This window comes from Chelonus insularis, unplaced genomic scaffold, assembly GCF_013357705.1.
Source record: "Chelonus insularis isolate UGA/USDA-ARS -01 unplaced genomic scaffold, ASM1335770v1 contig_93_pilon, whole genome shotgun sequence".
NCBI classification, from domain to species: domain Eukaryota; kingdom Metazoa; phylum Arthropoda; class Insecta; order Hymenoptera; family Braconidae; genus Chelonus; species Chelonus insularis.
Window position 1 is genome coordinate 383,391 of NW_023276782.1, and position 12,159 is coordinate 395,549.

General features: G+C 32.7%; 1 protein-coding gene across 2 annotated transcripts in view; it reads right to left on the minus strand.

The window, feature by feature from the left end:
• The window catches only part of Ten-a (tenascin accessory), a 297,917-nt gene that overhangs the window by 215,180 nt on the left and 70,578 nt on the right, over nt 1-12,159 (minus strand). Inside the window, exon 3 of one of the 2 annotated variants that reach the window (XM_035092067.1) lies at nt 299-351. The exons of the other annotated variant lie outside the window; for it this stretch is intronic. The gene's annotated coding sequence lies outside the window, so the exon portion shown is untranslated. The remainder of the gene's footprint in view (nt 1-298; nt 352-12,159) is intronic. 2 annotated transcript variants of the gene reach the window in all.

Here is a 12,159-nt window from a genome sequence, read left to right on the forward strand (position 1 = left end):
AATCCTTTGGATTCTCACAGGAAAAGCTTCTTTGGTAGAACTAAATTGTAAAGTCTCTCAATCTGAGCGGTCAACGCCACAAGCATTTTCATTAGAAACAAAAACGGTCTTACGAGAGATTCTAGGACGAGAGTTCAGAGATCGGGTTATGTTCCTGAAAAACTTTCTTTAACCGAGAGAGTTCTTCCAACTGCTGTGGTTAACGAGTTACCTTTTCAGTCTAGAGAGGCACAGTAATTGTCGCTGAAAGTGCTCTCCGATCATAACTACGATATTATATTCCATGCTTTTTACTTACAGTGACGAGTCAGGTTGGTGGTCAGCCGGTCGGGATCCGTGTACTTGCTGGCACTGAAAACATAATTAAAAAAGTCTGGTAAACATCTAGATCTTTGATATAAAATTAATTGGTAATTTATATTAAGCTTCTTTAATGGGTATCTAATATGAATAATCATGAGCCAGCATCAAATTTAAATAGAACAAGAAGAAAATGCTTCAAAATAATTTCCTTTTTAATGTGAATAATCATTAGTTAACATCAAATTTAATGAAGAATTTTTTTTCCACTGAATCTTTTACTAATATAAAAATCGATTCCAAATGTCTAGAGTAATGAGCTAATGATAGCAGATAATGAATTCTGGATAGTTAAACGTTGAAAAAAATATCGTCAATAATTTTGTCTATGAAAAAAATTAAAATTTTGAAAAGTTGCATTTGGAATTGACATGGTATTGTTTCTACAAATTCAATTCTGATGATTATTTAATAATAATAATAATAATAATAATAATAATAATAATAATAATAATAATAATAATAATAATAATAATAATAATAAAATATGTTATTGCGAATATTAAATTTTTTTTTATCATTTGTTGACATAACAAAATTTTTTTCTTAGTGTAGTTTAATGTTCACTGTCAATTGTAGTGTTTTATTTCAATGCACTTAAAGTGTTTTAAAATGAAGTCACCTACTTGATTAACATCAGAGTCACTCTTCATAGAATCAAAATATCGAAAGCAAAAGGATAATATAAATTTGTATAAAATTCTAGAGTCAAATGGAACCAATATTGAAAAGGTGAAGCTGCAAATGATAATGCCAATTAATCGATAAACTAATTAATAGCTATAACTATGGTTAGGAGAGATGGATAAAACAAAAAACGCAGTTGATGGTTTAGTCCACTTAAATCTACTATAGCTTTCCGCTCAGCCACGTACAAATATCTAAATCATTAAAATCCGGTTAGAATCGTAGAGCGCGTAAGCGGCCGGCGGATGCAGCATATAACGTTGATACATGTTTGATGCCGGAAGTGCTTGAACCCTGGGTCCCGCTATCCTCTCGCTGCGGTTTCCGCAACCTCCGTAGGGTCATTAGCAAACCATTCATTATGCAACTGTGTAGCTGTATTGCGTCAATATGGCGGAAGAGAACGCGCGAGAGGAGGGTAGAAGGAGAGATTGGAGGCAGGGTGGGAACCCAACAGATTGTTGGTCCAATCGATAACGATGCGCTCCTGTTTACAGCTCGGATAATCAACGGGCGGCGTCTCCGCTTCGGCTGTTTCTACCATTTTCTTAATGCCTCAGCTTCTTGATGCATTTCTACTAAAACATGACACCAATTCCACTGTCAAATTTCTCTGCTACGAATTTCTTGTCTAAATATCTATTGAATACTTGGAAGAGATGAACGAGATTATTATCAGCATAACTAAAATTCAGAACTGTTTTTAATATTCTGTAATCAGAAAGAAATTGACGAATGACAAGAGGAGAAAGGGAAGCACATTTTTAATGAATTTTTTTTTTAATAAGATCCAGTGAGACCTGAAATAATTTATCATTTTTTCGAGCAAGTTTTAGTCATTCTGGAATTTTTTGAACACTTTGCAAAGGATAAAGGGATGAAAAAAAAAACTATTGGATAGTCAAACAAACCCATTGTACGAAACTTTCATTAACCATTTTGGTAATGAAGAAAAAGTGTAATTTAAATGATTCAATTTTACATTATATTCCAAACCAGAAGTGATTGTGTTCTGAAACACAGCAGGGAGTTTAAGTAGTCGGAATCATACGTTAACAACGAGGGTCGAGAGGCAGCTCCGAAAAAATATAGAAGGTGGAATAAAAGAAGAGCAAGCGGAAGAAAAAGAAGAAGCAGAAAGGAAGGAAAGAGAGAAATAATGTAATGAGAGAGAAAGAGAAGGAAGCAGTGAGAGAATGAAAGAGCGAATAGAGAACAGTGAAAGGAAGGGTCGTAACATTCCCTTTGATCTAAGTTTTCCGGAATGCAGAAACGGGTGAAGGGACAGGCACCGACCGTCCGGGAAGCTGGATTAATTTGCTTAGTTGGATTAGATTGTGAATTTTGCACCAGTGCTGTTTGAAACATCTCCTACTCTGTTCCATCATCGTCTGCGTATCGTACAACTCAGTACTGTGGATCTTTCCCTCTAGCTTCAGGGCATAATAATTACTGCTCTATCCATCGCGACTTTGCCAATTCGTCGCCTGCGCGCTTAGCGATCTATGCTTTGATCTACCAAGCAGCCAGAAGTTCTCTCAGTCACTGAAGAATGAAGTGTAAAACTAAAATCGACCGGAAACTAACTTTTAACGCAATCATAAATTATTCATATTTAAATATTCATTACATTCATAATATCATCCAATTCGTATAAAAGACGTTTAGACGTCTAGAGTGCTATATTCGATAGCTCTGCAATCATGTATTTGCATTTTTAGGATATCAAACATTCTTTGTGAATTTAAATGATTCTTTTAATAAAAAAATAATTCATTATTGAATTAAAAATGTTGAATTCGTGTTGATAAATCAAGGGTTAATAGTTTTAAAAAAAGAAACAAGGTTGTTCATGAAGTTGATACAACTACTTTTGGAGCAGAATAATAAAATATAAATACTGTGCGTCATTATCGACGGAAATATGTTCAAATATTTAAACAGACACTTCTTGAAATAATATTGGTGGAGGTTGATATTGTTCTACTTGACAGGATCCAATTATAGTAGTTTCATTTTGGTACACTACAGAGATATTTAAATATTTCTTCTTCCAAGCCAAAGATTTTTTTAAAAGCAGATAAATAGAGACTAAAAAATCTTCATCTATGTCATTTCATTAGAAAAATAAATGAATTCTGTTAAATTAATATCCTTTTAGATCCATTATCTCTAAAGGAATAATAATTCAGCAAATGTAGTTTTAATTAAAAGAAAGCAAGACATGTTGATTTCAGTTTGTAAATATTCCACAGTGAAGCTTTAAATGTTAATGACGTTTTATTTAAAAAAATTCATTTAATTCTACAAAAAATATCATATGTGTCACGAAAAAATAAATATCGCATTTTAATTTAAGATAAAAAAGTTTGAAATTTTAAAACTAATTTGTATATGACAGAAAAAAAATCATAATTTCCATCAAAGAAAATTCTTCAGAAATGTGGGTTGGAGCTTTATAAAGTAATCTACCTTTTATGAAGCCTCAAATAAGAAATAAAATAGCAAGTGTGGGGGTTCTCAGTCCAGAAGAATATATAAACAAAATGTGGATACTGTTTACCATCCACATAATGCTTATCATTATCATGAATCCTAAACGAAAAGCTTCGGGCACGAATTGGTGATCAATATTTTATCGATATTGTAACAGACGCTTGTCTTCCAGAGCTAGCGAATAGAGCGTGTCACTGAGCGTTTTTTAAGGGATTTATGGATTACGTTATTGTTTATCGTAGCACTTAGATGCATTTAGTCGCCATGGCGTCGCTCTTTCTATTTATTCTACTCCATCTTATGAAAGCAAATACTAGAGGACGTGAACTCTACTTCTCAGGAGGAAAAAAGCACTTGTGAGAATATTCTCGTTATTGTGTTAAACAAAAAAAAAATATTCAAGAGGATTCGCTTGAGATAAAAGACAGAAGCGAGTTTCTGTATGCATGAAAGCGTGGGCAGAATCTCCAGAAGAGAAAGCAAGACAGCAAGTGGAAGGTTACCGCCGTCAGGAAACTTTTGTTTAAAATTGGAATTCCTTTGCGGCTCGTTGAGGCTATATAGGAATGCAGATGGTAGGTGGTATAGTGACGAAGACTTTGTAGGTTTGCGTGACCAGGACTCTCGGGCTTCTCTTCAGAAAGCACCGATGCTGACGAAGAGAGTAAGTAAAAAAGCTCCGGTGATATTATAACATTATAAAAAGTAACTAGGTTATCTAGCAAAAAAATTATGAAAAGAATATTCAATTAAATTCAATTCCAAATTCTAAATTCATTCTGAAATCATTCTAATAATTATTCATCATTTCATATTGGAGTAACAACGACACTTTTATCTCTTTCATCAAGAAGATTGAATACGAGAAAGACTGATAAAAATGTACTCTTGAAAGCTAATTAAATATACTGACATGAATACCATGTAAAGTTGAAAACTTAAATGACAAAGCATTCTTGTCTAAGATAGATGATAGTAAAAGAGAAAGAGCAATTTTGTGGTCCTGTAGGTAACTCACGTTCGTATGGAGTTGGGTATGCCATGTGCGCTCCACTAAATGCATTAACCCGCAATTATCGAAATTACCTGGTTCGCGAGTCTAGTCTCTGGTATTCTCTCGTTCTATCCTGATTCTTGCTGCAGGCTACATTCTCAGCAATTGAATGGTCTTCTGCCGGATGTAAAGTTAAACACAGCGCTGTCATTTTAATTATTCAACCGTGTCACTCAGGTCCTCCACTCGAACTCTACTGACATATTACACCAAAAATCTCCAATAAATCCTCCAACGTGATTCTATATAATATATAGCTAATTAGTTTCATAAGAGCGTCCTAAATAAATTACGCTAGCTGTTGATGGATTTGGTGTTAAATTTTAGCAAACTGGCTTTTCATTTTGGGTCATTGAAACGTAGTTTGACCCACGTAGATACTTCCAGCACACTAAGGGTGCTTGTTTGCGATTAGAATATAAGGTTAACGCGAATAAACGAGAGGGTGATATGCCCAGGATAACTGGATTAAAACACCCTACGGCGCCGTCGCTAATGACTTCAGTGACACGTTATTTCCACCCTCACAAGCCTTCTATCTACCCAGTACTCGTCCTCACGTTAGCACTAAAGCTTATATGCAAGTTTCAAATTCGGATCTTTAGCAGTAGAAAGCCATGTGTTAATTACAAATTATGGATCAACTTACACACATGAAGCAGCTCAAAAATACTTCTATAATGTTTTCTCAAATGTTTTATTATATTTTTTTCAAGCAATCACATCTATTTATTCTGATGACTGTTGAGAAGTGTTTGAAAACAATAGAATAAAATTTAGACAACATCATCAGTGTTGCTTTTAGACATGCTGACTTGAGACAAAACATTATTGAGAAATGGTAATCCGATAAAGTAGAGATATCATCAATTTAAATCAAGTTGAGCTTCTGATCATAAATGCTAGGATAATTGTCTGTAAGAGTATACACGAAATAGTCTATTACTCTAATGGCAGTGACAATTAAAGCATAGTAACGTTGTATGATAGCAGACGTTATTATCGAGTAATGCCTAGACGCAATAGGAACAATCAAGCTCAGTGTAGATGACGATAATAATCAAAGCCGTATTCCTAGGCTAACCCGGGTATTCTCCGTGATTCTCTGTGACATATTCCTCAAGCTTCAAAGTGGTTGAGCGAGAGACAAAGGATGAAGCGGAAGTAGGAGAAAGAGGGAGAACTTAGATTAAGAGAGATAGAATAATTAAAGGGGTAGCCAGTAACATCACAACTCATCCTAATTACATCTACCCTCATTTCCGAATTCGGTAGCATTCCCTTGAAGAGGACACTGTCGGCTCTTAATTACTATTGCCACCGGACTTACCAAGTGTACCCCATTGCAATCGAGACGTTCTGCTGTATATTTCTGTCTTTACCATCCGCTGACTCTCGCCCGTTGATTTATCACCGGTTTCTCTCACTGAGAATACACGAGGAGAATTTATTTGGCTAGTCGGGCACTCACAGAACAATTGAGGGTGAAAATTTTTGGACAAATATACTCTTACGATAGCAAGACGGAAGGAAGAGACAAGAAATAGAGAATGAGAAAAAATGACATGCATTAAAAAGTCGTAAATAGATTTTCTTTTAAGAACATCCTAACTTACTACTTTGACTTGGTATTCGTGTCGTAGCATAGTTAGAAGTCTGCTTGCTTGTTCGTAAGCTAGAAAAAAATCGTCTCCTCGCTTCCAACTAGGGCAAACTGGAAAGAATTTAGGGGTAATGGCGCAAATCGCATTTAGGACTTGTAAGCTACCCGGTCTCTTCGATCCTCAGCGTCTAATCCATGAAACTTTGTGCTTGTTTTCTCTTTGATGAGGTATAGATACTATCACCCCTTCGGTTCACTAACTTTTTGGTGAAAACCATTATGATATTGATTACTGTGCTATTAAAATGACTGGTCAAATCCCAGCTAAAAATCTATCAATGATGATGGTGATGATAAATTCAACATCTGCTAAATTCACCTCCTCCAAAACTGAATTCTCCTTTTAATAAAATCATTTTTCTCTAAGAATTGTATGATAATTAATTAAATTGCTATATTGGTGCAAATTAAATCAAGAAAAGATTAAAATAAAATACATCAGTTTGACTATAAATTTAGTGAATAATAATCAATTGATAAATCATGTCAGAAACATTTAATTTCACAAACGAAATACAATAGCAGTACATCAGATTCATTTTTAAACTGTACATATATACAAACAATATTTTAAACACCTTGGATTTATCGCAGTAATAAAACACAAACTTATAAATATACACTGCATATCCTATTTTTCTTCTTAAATTCAGAAGTAGAACAGCTTTGCAGTGACAGGTATGTTATCATATGAAACTTTTATATATTAACTAACATCATTTCTAAGTCAGTAATATTTAATTTAAGATCAATAAATATTTTGATTCTTGCTAATGAAATCAAGAAAGTACTTGAAACTATTGTGATGACGAGAACATTCATTTGGAATAATTTGACATAACTTGATAAATCAAAGCACCAATATACATACTAAATAAAGAGACAGTGGAACCAATGATAAACATATGAATTCCTTTTGTTAACTATCACACCCTATTACCAGATAGACACGAATAAATTCCACTGCATTTCATGCTCAGCATTATAACACACTCGCCATAATCATATTCAGTATTATACTGTGCTACATGTAGCAAACGAACGTAGGAATTACAATACACCATTAACGGTGGACTGTACAGTGTATAGGCATCTACGTCGTTCAAAATTATATGTGTTGACTGTTTATTTAGATTTTAGGATTACAAAATTATCAGCAGATTGTGTGTATATATAAGTGGAGCCTTGATGGCTCATTGATGTTGTCTGGTGCCAGACGTCTGGTTCTCATCCTTTGTGTTCACTCACTAGAAAAGACCTCTAAAGCTGTCAGAATAATGTAACGAGTAAAGATAATATGGCATGAAACTATGGGTAAAAATAAATGAATGATTATTGTTTCTTTTACAAAACACTAGAATTAAGGTAATATGAACTATTTTATGTCCTTGGATTTGAAGTTTAAATTTACAAGAAGTAGTAAATTGCTGTGTTGGGGCTGAGGAGTTTTGAAGGGAAGATGAACAAGAGTAGAGAGAAAAATGAGTAGCAATTTTTTTTTTTGTGCTGGAAGAAGATAAAAGTAATAAAGTCAAATTGTTGAATTATAGATGTTAAAATGAATGGGAAAATAAGGGCGTTAATGGGTAAAATCAATCAGATTTAAATTCTTTTTTTTTTAATATATCTCAAAATTCTAATATGATTTCGTTATATTTCACCAGGAAACTATTATTAAGAATCGCCTGTCAGAATCACTTGTGCAATTCATTTCACTTCACGCTTCTTAATTTCTATCAACTTACTAAATGTTTCATCTTTCTCGCACAATCTTGTGTTTAGCCCTTACTTACTCACAAGATTGCTGACTGATTAAAGAAACTCACGTTTAATCTACTCATCTGTTCACTTTAAAGGGTAAATTCCATCAAAACGATGTATTAACTATACCTACACTGATTGATTAACGCATGAATTTCATTATGCTACGTAAGCTTATCCTCGAGTAATCTCGACACGGTTTTGGTTTCCCTCGCTTTTCCTATACATCCTATAATACCCTTTTCTAACGAATAATGACTAATGAGTTGTCGAGTTTGTATTTGTAACAAGATTCATTATTAATACAATGAGAAATCTATTGAAAAAGAAAGATATTCAATTTATACTTAATAATCACTGTAACAAATGTGAAAATGAATTTAAAAGCATTTTGTAAAATCGAATTTAGTGTGAATTACCTTAATAGCAAACCCATTATCAGAGATTACATTTTAATAAATTATTGCTTATTAACTTTGATGGTTTAAGCTTTGATATTCTGATTATTATTCATTTTCGTTTAAAAAGTTATGATTGAATTTAATAGCTGGACCAGATGTTTTGTTTCATTTATTTATTTCTTTTTTAAAATTATTATTACCACTAATTTATTTATGGTGGCAACATGAGTATCATTTATGATTGTAAAATGACTGCAACTTAAATGAGAAAATATTGTATTTTTAAACTTGAATCCTGTTGACAGATGGGCAAATAATAAAATGTAAATCAATAATGCTGATTTTTTTATGAAACTTGAAACTTTTGCATTTTTTACAATAAAATAATTCATTTCAATAACATTCTGGTTATTTCAAGCTGGATCAAAACGTTCGTCAACTATCTATTAAATATGACCCAATTTCATGACTTTTTTATGAGACTATGTGTACCTATTACTCGAAAACTTATGCAAGTAACAAATCAAAAGAAAAGTACTTTTGTCTATTTTATCATTCAGAAGAATAAATTGAAAATGTGGTTGAAAGTCATGAGGAAATTTGATGCTTGAATTTTTCAAGATCAATAATGTGATAATATGTCAATAAAATGACCAAGTGCAGTGATTGAAAGAATAATTAACTTTTAAAATGAACTGATGATAACCCTTTTTTTCATCTTCAACTGAAATTAATGAAAAGTTTAATTGTTTTTTTTTAAATTATTATCTCATTTTTTTCAATCAACTGTGCTGTATATAATAATTTTTTTGAATAAGACAAAAATATATTTATTAAATTGATATGATTCGATGTTGAATAGTTGAAAAAATATTTTCATTAAAAAAAAAGCCGGGTAATACGAAATAATCTGTCGCAGTAACACAAGTTGTAACAACCGAGTTTTTAAAACTAGCAGTTTTTTTTAACTGGCGGTAAATTGCAATTAAAAGTTAGTAGAAAATGACATCAATTTGTATCATGCAAATCCCACCAGATGGAACGAATTTCAGATGATTTTAAAATTTCATCACACTTTATTCTATACATATAGCATAACTGTTCACGCATTGATGCTTTACAATCAAAAGTTTGGGGAACCAATTCATGTAATCGAGGAAGTCTTCGTGAGTGTTTCTTGTGTAATTCGCACTCACGTGACGCCAAGAAGTGCCAAATATTTAAATTCGAGGAATATAAAATGTGAGTATTCGTGACTTGAGACAGTAAAGTGACAGGAAGTGAATCATGAACATTGTAAACGACGCTTAGGGATTGCTAAAAAGTTGAAAACTTGAACCGACTGGTGCAAATAATTTATTTTAAGACGCGTCGATTTCTCTGCCAACTCAAGCGATCACAAATCCAATTATAGGCGGAGCTGCTCTCCGTGACGTCACATCCATCCTTCGACAAGACTCCACCAGTTTATTGGATAACAATTACCCCAACCGTGTCTATTTGTCGATATCTCACCTCCCTACCCTATTCTACTTTTTGTTGTGCTATCTTTTTACCCCTCTATACTCGTTTCTAAAAGCCACGATCCGTAATCTCTCCCTAACTAAAGCTCACCCCTAGTACTTATCGTAGCTCTCTTCTTAATTGTATTCTTTGACGTCCTCTCACTCTTAAGAGTGATTTTCGCTGTTACAATTTATTAAGCCGAACAAAATTCAATAATCACTTTCTCCTATTTTTAATCCGGATAAATACGTCGATAAATATCCTACAATTTTTTCTCCCGGAAAATTAAAGGTAATGAGAGATGACGAATAGATGTATGTAGGCTGTTCTGCTAGGATTAACTATTATTTATTCATCAAAAAATCCGTTCAAGGAGTATGGTTAAAATCTAAAAATAAACTCATAATAGCTAGTCTATTGTTATATTAAAAATAATGAAATCAATTAAAATTAATTGAATGATTTTAATTAATCATAATATCATCTAGATAATCTTTAGAATATTTTTTGAAATGTAGAAAGTAATAAATAGTCTGTTGACAATCTATAATACTTGAAAACATTTATTGAATATTGATAAAAATAGTTTTCTGATCTAAAAATAAAGTCTATTATTTTTTGAATATTCATTGTGATTTTATTTCTATTGATATCAAGTTGTTGATGTAATTTTCGTCGATGTATTTGTAAAGATATCGATATTCAAAATCAAGTAGTCCAATCATATCATTGTTTTCTCTCAAAGTTGATATTTTCTATTTACTTTATTTTAATGGATATCAATTTATAGCTCAGAGCGGAATATAAATTTAAATGATCAATAAATAATCCTCGAAACAAACTATTGTACCTTAAGATATTGTATACATGATATTTGTATATCTTCAGGACGATCAATTTGTCATAAGATATCAAATTTTTTCTGCACGGCTGGATTCTTTGCAAGCGCTTGAGAATCATAAAATAAATCGTAGTAAAAAAAAAGTAAGTTGCCGTGGAGTCGTCTTGTTTCCCCTCTTTCAATCGTCTATCTCTCGTTTCCTCATTCGTTTTTTCTTTTTCCTCCTCCTTACCTCAACTACTCCGTGATATCTACGACGTCTTGAAAGTGAACTCCAGTATCGCAAGAGGGTGAGGAACTCACCTCACCTTCGTTCTTTGCTGTAAGGATAGATGATATTGGACCCTCTTTCGGTATTTCTGTTAACTTTTATTTCTCTCTCTCTCTCTCTTTCTTTCTACATTCTACAACCAATTTTTTCCTATTCTTTCCTTGTTTCTCGAATCTTTACTTCTAGTCTATACAATTCTTCTAGTAATCTGACGCTATGAAGCCTATTGTTTTTTCCATCTTTTCGCTTTCTCTCTTTCAGTTCTTTGTCTCAGAAACTTCGTAGCTGTTGTACCATTCGAAATAAATAGAACCCAGTAGTCGACTGACATTTTGGTCAGACTTCACAGAACACTGTGGGAATGAAAATTCAGAAATGGTCTAGAGTTGGAGAAATTCAAAGGTGAAAAAGTAAAGCTACTCCAGTTGATGATCTTTGATAATAAAAATCTATCTTAATTTTCTAAAGAATTTTTGTTTTTTTTTAATTATAATTTTATAGTTGATTTTTACATGACATGAACAGACATGTGTAATGGATAAATAATGCATGTGGAATAAACAAACAAATTGATTGAATTAAAAACTATTCGAGTTCTTGAAAACAAAAAAATTCTCATTCATCAGTGATATTCATTACGATAGCACAAACGTGATAAATTAAATAAACTGATCCACAAATCATGCAAATGATAGCTATTGGTTTCACCTAAACCCCTCAAAAATCACAACCGTCATAAACCACTCCATACCAAAACATACCACCGGATCTTTTGACCCGAAGTGATTTAATTATCATTATTTACTCCAAAATATCTGTGATAGTGATGCTAATATGATCACAGAGCTTAAAGGGTTATTTAATAATTATATATCATTATGATGCAGACCTTTTGTCAGCAAACCCATCAAAGATAAAAGATCTATTGTGGTTCATCACAGTTGTATATCATTCATAGAAAGCTTCTAATACTTGAAACACCCTCTTTTGGACCACGAGCTTTTACGTGTATTAAATTATCACACTAAATCTTCTGTCGACATGGAACCATCCCTGGATGCCACTATTTTCCTACCATACCAGCATCATAGGGGTTGAAAATTGCTTCCTGCTGTATCG